The sequence below is a fragment of the Sabethes cyaneus genome, chromosome 2 (assembly GCF_943734655.1).
Source record: "Sabethes cyaneus chromosome 2, idSabCyanKW18_F2, whole genome shotgun sequence".
Taxonomy (NCBI): Eukaryota; Metazoa; Arthropoda; class Insecta; order Diptera; family Culicidae; genus Sabethes; species Sabethes cyaneus.
In genome coordinates this window covers 182,412,345-182,424,405 of record NC_071354.1, presented here as the reverse complement: position 1 = coordinate 182,424,405, position 12,061 = coordinate 182,412,345, and positions in this window count along the sequence as shown.

Sequence of the window (12,061 nt, the reverse complement as noted above, 5' to 3'; positions counted from 1 at the left end):
TTCACGTTACTAGTTTTTTTTAGAGTTTGTTTATCGTGGCGTGTGGATACAAAACAAACTAAATCGAAGTGTAGAGTAGGGCGGGGCATAAGTGCGATGTTTGAAGTTGTCATTAATTTTCGTGAGATATAAAGAAGGACAACAACATAATATATTTAATAATGATGCAGTAACTCAATGTCTTCACATTCAACTATAAATCATCTGCGGTAATAGTGTTTTGCAAAATAAATTCTTCTTTCTTCTGATCAAGTGCAGATTCGCACTTCTACCCCACCAGCGGGGCAAAAGTTCGAATACCGCGGGGCAAAAGTTCGAAGCTAGAATCCATGAAAATAGCCCAGCAGTAGCTAACAAAACCATATTATCTTCAATCTGCGTTATGTTTTGGCAAGGAATATTCTCAATTTGCACCTTTTCTATTTTGCGCTGATGTATTGCAGCCTCCGTTAGATCGAAACTTTTCCAAACCTTTGTTTTTTGTTTCATCAGCGGAAACACATTGTTTTTCTTCGGCCAACATCTGTAGAGCACACAGTTTTCTGCAGATCTTTCATTTCTAGTATCTGTAATATAGTGCCTAAAGCTGTATATAATTAGCTATACATTTTTGCCTCGTCCATGAATCGTACTTTTGCCCCGTCCGTGAATCGAACTTTTACCCCGCTAGGCGCGTGACGGGGTTAGATAGAATTACGGAAAAGCGAAATATATTTTGTAAATTATTTTCACCGTATTTTCAAAACAGATATCTGAGTGATGTAAAACGCTGCTACAAATTTTCAACAAGTAATATCCTCCTGTTAATATCGTATTTGCCGTATAACGAAAAATTACATCAAAACCGCCCTAAAATAACATTTGCACATAACTCAGTAACTATGCTTCGTAAGCAACCAAAGTTTACGTTAGATTCAAGCTGTCAAAGTAGTCACCCATCCATGCCAATGTAGAAAATTTACTCGGAATCTGCACCGATAAATCATTGAATCGCACTTTTACCCGCATCGCACTTTTACCCCTCCTTACTCTAACTGTTTTTCGATCAAATTCAATCTATTTTTGTGTGATTAGTGATCGACTAGGACAAGTGGCTTCTATCATAAACTGCAGCTGCATTCTTGGAAACATTTTCGTTGTCGTAGTAAATTTTGAAAGGGAATCGCCAAAACAATATGATCAAGAATAAGAAGTCACGTGTCACGTCCTGTCCTAGGATAGAAGTAGTTTAGAGTGTATTGCTGTGTACACTATATTTTTATAGCTGTCAGTTTTTCGAAAATTGGGAAAAATTACGTCACCCGGAAACTTCCTCATCGAGACGTCGGGAAACAACTAGGAATCATGCAGTCTATGGTGAGTCGTGTTATTAAACGGTACTACGGAACTCTGAGCATCGAACGGAAGAGAAATGTGGCCAGAATGGATGTCCTATTAGTGATCAGAATCACAAGCGTGTCGTGAAAGCGTTAAGGCGGAGTTCCAATGCGTCGGTCAGGAATGTGGCCAAAAAGTTGAATTTGTCCAAGTCTTTCGTTCAGATAGCTATGGACCGGGAAGGACTGCATACGTAAAAAGTGCAGAAGGCTCCAAATTGTGACAAACGGTAAAATACGGTGGGAGAGTCATGGGCCCGGAAACCCAGATGCTGACGAAGCATCTCATCACGGATGATGAGACTTACGGCAGTTTCCGGGACTACTGTTCTTCACCGTCCAGCACAAGTTTGATCTTCCGGATGAAGTAAGGAAGCAGAAACTTCCAAAGTTTACCAAGAAATACATGATTTGGCAAACGATCCGTTCATGTGGTAAACGGAAGGCGCCGTTCGTGACTACCGGGACTGTAAACGAACAGATCTACCACAAGGAGTGTCTACTGAAGCGTCTGCTTCTTCTATTGAAGGAAAACGAAGGCTCTTCGATCTTCTGGCCGGATCTAGCCTGTGCCACTATACAAAGAATGTCCTGGAGTGGTTTGAAGCCAACGGGGTCACTTTCGTATCCAGAAACATGAACCCTCGCAACGCACCGGAACTAAGGCCCATTGAAAAATACTGAGCTATTGTGAAGCAGGCACTATGAAAGCATCCCAAGGAGGTCAAATCTAAGGAGGACATGAAGAAAAAGTGTGTTTCCGTACAGCAGAAGCTGCAGCCAGATGTTGTACAGATCCTTATGGGTGGAGTTAAGCGTAAGGTGCGAGCATACGGTTATGGTATTGAAGTTGAATGAAATAAATATTCCAAGAGCTTACTAAAGGGTTAAATTTTATTGTCTGAAAGTTTGAAAAGGATCGGTCAATTAGATAATTTTCTACAGCGTTTTTTCCGTGATGCAATTTTTACTTACCGCTGGGGGGAATCTACGCCAGACTAGAAATGGAGGCTAGGACGATTTTGACGCAAATAAAATCACTACTGTAAGATTGTTCTTAAAGTCATTAAAACAGACAGACAGACACAAAAATTTCAATCCAATCAAAAATAGTCGAGTCAAAAAGGCCTTTTTAGCGTTTTGTAGCGTTAGCGCTCTTACGCAACCGAAACCTAACAAGGACGGTCTGCTCACAGGCCCCACGGTGCTAGCGTTCTGAACCGACTTACGACAAGCAAGACCGATATCCCCTTTTTAGGTTCGAAAATTACGCAGCAAAATTTTAGGAAAAGATAAGTTTAAGTGTCGACATGCATCTAATATCTGAGTTTAAATCCTTTAAGGAGAAACCGAAAGTGGCTAACGTTATTGTGTTAGAGCGACAAACACTGTTCTGTACATCTCATGTGTGCGTTAAAAACCTAAACGTTTATTTGAATGTTGCATTATTATTGGTAATATATGTCAAATAGCAAAGCTTGCAAACATAAACACAGCTGATCCGCAGCTAACCGCACCGACTACGAACATCCCGAAATATGGTTTGTTTTCTTTATGAAGACATTCCGATTCATTTAAGATTTGGAGCAGCAACTGAATAATGCATAGCATCAATAGGATGGTTAATTAATCCATTTGCATTGAAGGCCAGTTTTAGATTCCTGGTCAGCTGTTTGTTTACTTTTCTCGAAGTTTATCGATGCGGTAAAAGCTGAAAGCTCGTTATAAGCTTATTAATGTGGCAAAATTTTAAGTCAGTGGTACTGTTTTTCGGAAATCGCTAGTGCAACGAAATATGTGCGCAACCAAATATCTATTAACTAATTCAAGATTATACGTATTATGAACACGTAATTACCTATATGATCAGTTAAAATTATTTTCCATTAGCAATTATGTTTTCCTGAGCGTTTGTTGATATATAGCGGCTCGATAAATGGAATGACAAGTTTTAGGAAATTATAACAGCACTGGAAACACTGATTACGTGGCGAAAACGTGCTCCGCCAATATAGATGCATTTTTAAGGCACAAAACAATACATGCATCGAACGGTAGCCATTTATCCAGCCATCTTTGAGCCATTATCGGTTTCCCCTTAACTAGCTGCATAGCATATAATCGGGTGATGGTGTTCAGGGTAACTGGTCTTATTTTACTTACGGCTAAAATAGCCCTACGCTTTCCATGCACTTTCTCCGGGCTGGTTACCATTCCTCACCAAGGAATAGGTTATTTTCCGCTTCCGTCACCACTAATGCCGTAATCTCGCCAAACCTAGCCAACGATCGGCACCGTTGTTTCTTTCTCCAGGAATGGGGGTTTGTTTCCAACCAGTAACCCCACGAATAACTCTCCGCAATCGTCTAGAATTGTCAGCAGTAGGATTGCCGATCTGCCAACCGGATCAGCACGAATCGGTGGATACTCCTCCAAAAGTGGACCACAATATCGCCGATCTGTCCTCGTTATACGAGCCGTTTTGCCCGATGGATAGTAGGATTCCGTCGACTGGCATGCCGACACGTGGCTCGCCCGTAAAAATCGAAAAGGATATTCCCTGGGTATATCCCGTTCTGTCCCGTCTCCGTTGGCTGGTTCGGCTGTTCCGGGGATAATATTTCTGTCCGAACTTGTTGCTAACACATGGGAAGAATAAGCGAACAGTGCGGAATCAGATCTAGCCTCAAAAAGGTATAAGGATGGTGTGCTTTCCTGAGAATGAAAACTCGGAATTTTGATTCCAAAAAAACAGAAAAAGGACCTGTTCACTTTTATTACGATTTGTGCAGATACAGGGATACCTCGATATAAGACAACCTCGTTATAAAATAACCTCGATATAAGACAATTCGATATAAGACAATTTTTACCTCAATATAACACAAATCCCTTTGACATAGTTGGTAATGACACCAGAGCACATTTTCCATTCCAAAAGCGGCGCCATAAATTTGTTCATTATTTCAAAATAATCCTAAAAATGGTAAACAACTAGTAGCTCAAATAATATTAAATAGTACAAAAAACATAAACACACAACACAGAGCAAAATTGGTGACTGCTAATGCCAAATTTTTGTGAAAACATCATGGTACGATATAAGACAACTTTTTGAAATTATAAATTGTCTTATATCGAGGTAACCCTGTATAATTTTACCCGATTGTAACACATTTTTATACCATTTACTATATTGTGTTCGTTTAATTGTGTCGTTTTTATATACACTTTTTCGCTCTGGCGTAGGTTTCAATTAGCTTAACACTAACTTTTGTACACACTATTTTTTATTTTAACCATTAACTCAATAAATTTTAGCTTGCTTTGTATGTCCTATAATTTTATTTAGCACTTCAGTTTCTAATTAGCCTAACAGGCCGAAACTAAACGACCCTTCTTCTTGACTTTTATATAAGACTTTAATAGCTTTTGACGACTTTCCGACACGCACTTCTCATCTTCTCGCTAGTCCAGGACAGAAAGATCGCACCATGCCAGATGCCGACTCTTTTACGCTACGTCTTCTTAGGAGAGATCGTAAAATTGCAAAAAAGCCGAATTTTGACATTGGATCCACATCCGTTTGACAAATCATGCCCTCGATGACGTAGTTAATATAATATAAAGTAAACATATTTACGTACGAGTGCGTTCAAACTACTCATTTTAGAAAGGTATCCCATACTGTTAAATGAGATATCCGTAAATTGGTTGAATTTAGCTAAAACTTGGTTAAAACTACTCAAAATGCCCTTAAAGTGTACAAACTCAGATATTGAGTAGTTTTTCAACCAAAAAATTGGTAGAAGGAACTTGAAAGTGCGTTATTTGTCACAGAAATTAATTCGATTATCGGTAGCAAGTAGCCAAAATTGGTTGAATTTTTTACCCAAAAATTGAGTTTGTACACTCTAAGGGCATTTAGAGTAGTTTCAACCTAGCTTTGGCTAAATCCGACCTATTTACGGGTAGAATCATTTCGGTAGCACTCTTAGTGTGAGCGCGGTGTTAGTGTAACTCCGGTAATGTGTACTAAGTTAGCGGTGTTGATTCTTCCACCGCTTCGTTCACATCAACAGTGTAATCGCTTTTGTTCAATACTCAGGGATTAGAGGGACCGTTAACAGGTGCGTTCATGAGTTGGAAACCCAAGAAATTATACTTTCTGGAACCGCTGGTTACAGTTAATAAGTTCCAAAATGTTTGCAGGGTGTTGGTATGGGTATGTTTCTTCAAAAATTTGAAAATTCCATTGGTGTTCATTGAACCTGGTATTAAATCAGCACTAAATATTACATCAATAATGTTATGAAGAACCATTTGCTTCCTATCTTCCAAAAACGCTACAAGAATGCACCATACTGCTTTCAGCCAGATTCTGCAGCGTCTCACCAGGCGAAAGTTACCCAGGCTTGGAGTGAGGACAATTTTCCGGATTTTATTTCTTCAAAAGAGTGGCCTGATTCTTCGCCTGATCTGATTCCTTTCGACTTCTATGCATGGGGTTCCATGCTAGGGAGCACCAAAGAATTGACTATGGATAATTTTAAGCAACATTTGGAGAAGATATAGGATGAAATGCCTCAGGATATCGTCCGTGCCAGATGTGTCGCTTTTCAACAACGATTGTGATTGGCAATTTGAGCAGAGGGAGAAAGCTTTTAATTGGACTAATTCGATTGGACTAATTGGTATGGATATACTTTATACGGCATACACTCATAATTAAAATGCAAATGCAAGCGTTTTATTTTAGTGACCATTAAACTTTACTGTCAGTTATTACTACTCACCCTGTACAATTGAGATTAAATTTCTTTCCGTGTATGTTAAACGTGGTTCAATGGAGACGCATGGTAGTCACCATTACTGCTAAGGAAATGCATTACAAAGATTCCGCATCAGGAATATTAAAACAAAAATTAAAAAATTATAAAATGGGCGTGAAATTACTAATAGGATTCGATATTAATCTCAATTCAAGTCAAGAACTCAAAAATGTTGTTAAACTTCAGCACCAAAAATTCTCGAATGTAAACATTAATGAATAGTATCAAGACTGCAATATCTGAAATGTATAATCACTTGATATCAATCCTGTCCATTGCTCTCACTATAGATTATGAATCCTGAAGAGGAAACCTATGAAGTAATCGATTTATTCAAACTGTAAGCGATTTTATAGCAAATATCAAACTTTAAAACAACGGAAAGGAAAACATTTCGTGACATCTCGGCGTATTTGTTCGAACCAAAATCTCTTATCTAACGATAATATAAGCCCTTTTCTTGACTCTTGCTGATGGGCAAATTGGAAATGTTTCTCCCTAGTATTTTCAAATTTGAAAAAAGCCATTCCAGCCTGACGTAATAATCATGAATTCATTGATGTATTCATGAAATTGTTTCATGGAAAAATAATCTCAGCGTGAATTGGCGAATCTCCCGACCTATCTCATTCTGTTCGCAGGCAGAGCGTGTCTATCGAGTAACCGCTGGATCTGCATATAGTGAACTATATGGATGACGCAGATGAACGCTGAACGCGCGCGCTCCCATGAAGGGGAAGATCGCAGTGGTTCAATCGCAGAAAATCTCGCGCGTGACCCACTGGCATCATCGCGTCGTCATCGCTACTGTTTGCTAGCGTCGTCGTCGTCGTCGTCGTTGCGGGAGTGATTCATACCGTACATGCGAACGGCACATTTCTCTTAGCAGCTCGGGTACAAGTGGAACTGTAAGTAGCTTTGTTCACGTTAAAACGTGATTAGAATTGTAAGGATTTGTTTGGATGCAAAGTCATACTGTGTTGAAATTTCTGGCTGAATTAAATGCTGGTGTTTTGCTCATGAATGTGGTGTAATGCGAACAGATGAACGGTACAAAGAGATGAATGAATTATCACAACTTATGAAATTGACTGCCACATGCAAGACGGCATTGTGTCGTGAAATTTTGAATTGTGAAAAGTAGATATTACATGAACAATAAATAACAGGCTACGAACACGCGAGGTTCACAGTTGATATCTGAAAACCAGTGCGAGTTCGGTTGGTTTAACTAGAGTTCCTTTAGTAAGCTGCTTAGTTGAATCTGTGAGTGATGACACATAAGATTGTTTCTTTTTTCATTTATTCGAAATCAAACTCATTTTTGCAGATTTTGAGATTTAAACTACGACAGCTCTCACTTCAACTGTAGTCCTAAATTTCTGAGCTAAATTTTATAGAAGCTCTATGGCACTATGAAAGCTTCTTACGTGTTAGACAACAAGACTGTTAGAATAACCCTAGTTTATAGTGAAATGAAAAATAGGGCCCAGATGAAGAACTCCAAAAGTGTTTTGGTTTAAAAATGCATTTCAAATGTAAAAACTTATTTTGCGATTCTTGAAATATGACTGGTTTAATACCAGAAGAATAGATTTTTCTACTAGTTGCAATAGAATTTGATTGGCAAAAAGTACAATTTGTATCGATATCTCAAATTTAAAGCAAAGTCAAAATTCATGAAATACTCGTACCTGTAAAATTGATTACCATATTTATGCACGCACTCATGCAAAAGATTCTGGTTCCAGTTGTTCCTACATGTTCCATAAAAAAGGTAAACAAATCATAAAAAAAATCAGAGGAAAAAAAATAAATCGTGAATCTGGCCAAACCCCTTTATTAGCTGCCCGATTATCGCGGCTGTTATCAATGTTATCCGGTTACCTGCCTTGCGGTGTGATTCGTTTTACACTTCTCCGTTCGCATCTCCGGTCATGTAAAGCCCGACAAATGCAAATGAAACATTTCAGCATCACTCTTGATAAAGCCGCGGTTTAATTTCGAAAGGCAACGCAGCAGCACATAGCACAGGCACGGGATGGAAGATTGTAAAATCATATGTTTGCACTTTGCGGAACATTAAAATTATTTTATTTATTTATTTATTATCAACGTATCACATACTTCAGCTGGTATTTTGCCTTTCTTTCTCTGTGCGGTTTCGATGGAGGAATGCTGTCTGTCCCAGCCGCCTGGTCGGTTGCTTACAGAATGCAACGAGTCGTTTGTATAAGTACGTACGTACTACATTGCTGGCTATCCTGAGCGATTGGCAACAACAACATTGGTGGATCAATGCAGAAGGGGCCAGCGCGGCTGGAGAAGCGCGCCTATGATTAAGGCGGACAAATTCTTCACTCTCCTGATCGTGCCATAGAAGCCAAGAGATAGAGGGGCCGTATTCTGTTGCGATAGATTACAAAAGTTCAATGTAGTGCGGTGACGGTTTCGAGTTGGCTTTTTGTTTTGCTTGTTGATACGTTTTATTTGATAGCGTTCGCCGCTTCGCCGATGCAAGGAACTGGGACGTGAAGCGTAGGACAATGTGATCGCAGCCGCAGCACGAGTCATGTCTTCTGTGCATGACATTTACGGTCGATTTCCTAATTCTGATGTATGAAGCAAGGCAGCGATATTCAAATTATGTTTATGAAACCGTACACCCCTTGTGTGTTGCGATCGAGAGTTTATTTATCTTACACAATGGGGAGAGGAGACCATTGCAATCTCTTTGCAGAACCTTAGTTTTCGTCATCCGAGGAACGGCAATAAAAGGGCACTTGTTGGAAACCAATTATTTTTCGATATCCGAAAAAGTTAAGCTATTAGGCCATTGCAAATTATTTTTAAAGTTTTTGTTATTGGAATGGTAATTGTAATGGGTAAGGCCATCTGAAGACGACCTTTGCTTTTAGAGCTTCAGAGATATAGATACGAAATTTGCTTTGAATTGACAATATGAAAAATGTGTTCCGAGTACAGTTGGATTTCGAATTTGGCATGGTTCGATTTTGGCATGGCTCGATTTTGGCATGGCTCGATTTTGGCAACAAAAGTATTCGATTTTGGCAACACAAGATATTTCACTTCCAAAAATATGCTTAAATATCAATCAGTTTCTGCATACATACTTTAAATGACGAAAAAATGATGCCCCCAGTATGTTCATGAAAAAAAGTTATGTGGTTTCGAACAATAATATTTTTATTGCCGTAGGACTACGTCTTTCCGCAGGGTGTCAATAACTTATTTGCACCGGACGGATAGCTCTTGGCGGACTTTTTAAACATAAAATGGCTGCAATCGTTGATTAATGATATTTAGTCAATCTCTAAAGCATTTACACTATTTTTTTCATATCGAAAAAGGGTCTCGATTTTGGCACGGTTTCGATTTTGGCAACATAGGCGACACACATTTGTTGCCAAATTCGAAATCCAACTGTAGATATCTTCACATTTTGATAATAATATCTCAATCACAACATTCTGACCATGCGTTCAAGAGTTATCATCTTTCAAAAACAAGAATTGAGGAAAATTGCGAAAAAATAATCCTTTTTTGTTTTACTTTTGAAGAAACAGGACATCTTTAACAAAGAGATTGATTTTAAAAAAATTCTGTATGTAATTTACATGTTTTAAGAGTGTTAGACATAAAGCCGGGCGCCCTAAGGGAAATGATCATTTTATCAGATCTGAGAGAAAATATTGTTAATTTTTCTTCACTTCTTCAATGTTTATTATGTTTTCAATAAAATATGAGAATGTCAGTGCTTTTGATAGGCTACTTTACAAAACACAGCAAGTTTTTGAACCACATCAAAAATGGTGTTCATCAAGCAATGCGGGTGGAACCAGCACCGTATGGGGGTAAGACCGGCATTTGATTTAGTCAATTAATTTACTCGATAACTACCGAACCAATTTGTAAGCAGTCACTTTCAAAGGAAAGGCGATAATGTTCAATACGTCGTTATTGGTTATGGTTGAAATCGGTTAAAAAATCCCGAAGATATTGGTAGAATATGGAATACGAAACCGTGAATACACAGTGGTGGGCCCCGCTAACCTAAAATTTAGCGTCGCTAACCTAAAATTTAGCGTTGCTAACCGGTAATTCGCTAACCGAAAAAGTTAGCTCGCTAATTACTAAATGCTAATCGATAAACTCAGATTAGCGAAAATTTCGCTAATCGCTAATCGCTAAATCTGAATTACACAAAAACATTTTTGTTTTGAGCATATACTATGTATAGCGCAAATAACTGTCGACAATTCATAATTTTTGGATATATGCAGAAAAAATGAACTGATTTTAGTAATTTTTCTTGCGATTACCCAGCAAACTGGTAATGAAGCCACTTATGTACCGCCAATTGGAATTGATTGTGTACATAAATAATTTGACAGGATTATCAATTGATTTTAAGCAGTTGCGACGAAAATAGACAAGCAACTACACCCGATGGTTTGTTCGTACTGCCAGATGCAGCCCGGAGTGAAGAAGTTGGATATCGTGAGGCACTTCGTGTCCGCCGGATATAGCCGATCTGGTACATCCTCTTCCTTCTAGAGAATGGTTAAGTGCAGTTGTAGCTGAAAAGGGACACCAAGAGCAATGTGCCCTCAGCCTTCCGCGCCTTGGGGAGGTCGGAACTAAACAGTGGAAAAGTACCTCGCCAAAATGGACATTTTTAAGTGGATGCATCAGTCAAGGCTGGCTGAAGGCTGAAGGTGCTGGTGAAAAACATCTTTACGGCGAACGATGACGACACCTACTTGATGTTAGATGGCAACGACTGTCAAGCACTAAGTACAGTTAGTTCGAAAACAGACACTGATGATGCCTGCAAGTCGTAGGCGAAATACGTATCTGTCGCGAATAAATATAGATAGTAGAATTACAGATATCATATTCTACTAAGACGATCCAAAAACTTCAAACATTACGCCTCACCAAGAAGGTAAGCGATGGCGTCAAATATATCTCCCACAGAAAGTTCCCAAAGAATGTCCTTCTGTAACTTAAAATTAAATTAAAATTCTGTAACTGACGATCAGCGAGACGCGAATGTTCAAGCTGCTGTTCTTTCTTTCGGGGCTTGTGGTGAACGGGGATATATGCAGTATGAAGTGCATGCTGGAGGTTACCGCCTGGAGAACGTGGTTTTTTGGCCGCCTCGGCCTCGGCCCAATGTGCCAAAAGATCAGTGGAGGAGATGTACCGGTTAAAGATAATCATTGTACTGAATACCGTCAACCCTTCCGGTGTCCCCCAGCTGCAAACAATAGAACATTTTCATTGTTTCATCGGCCATGACTAAGGTTCCGGCTTACTGCCGTCAGGCGGACCGACAGGGCGTCTAGGCTTTTGTTGTAGAAGGTTTAATAAAAGTAGCATTTTAGGAAACCTTTTGTAGTTCTTTTTATCTTCCTTAAAAAAGCTTTAAAAATAAAAAGCGAAACGTCGGAGAGCAACTAAAAATTTGTTGCGATTTTAGTTTGACTACATACGCCATTTCCCAAAGAAGTTCTTTTAATCGCGGTCCGTATTTTGTGTATTTTTGGAATGCATACGTTATCACCACAACTTGCTTGTCCTTAAAGAAAGAAACTTAGAAACTTAGTGTCTATTATCCAGAAATATTCGTGTTTCAGTTCCATATTACATGCTCTATCAGTGTCTGTTTCTTATGTTATTATTGTCGAATATCAAATTTCGATTCAATCAGAACTCGTTTGAATTCGACGTGTCCGGAAACGATGCGTGGAACTCTCGGTATACATGATACTCCCTCTGTCATTTACCACACAATAATACTATTATTTTGGTGATTCAACCGCATAC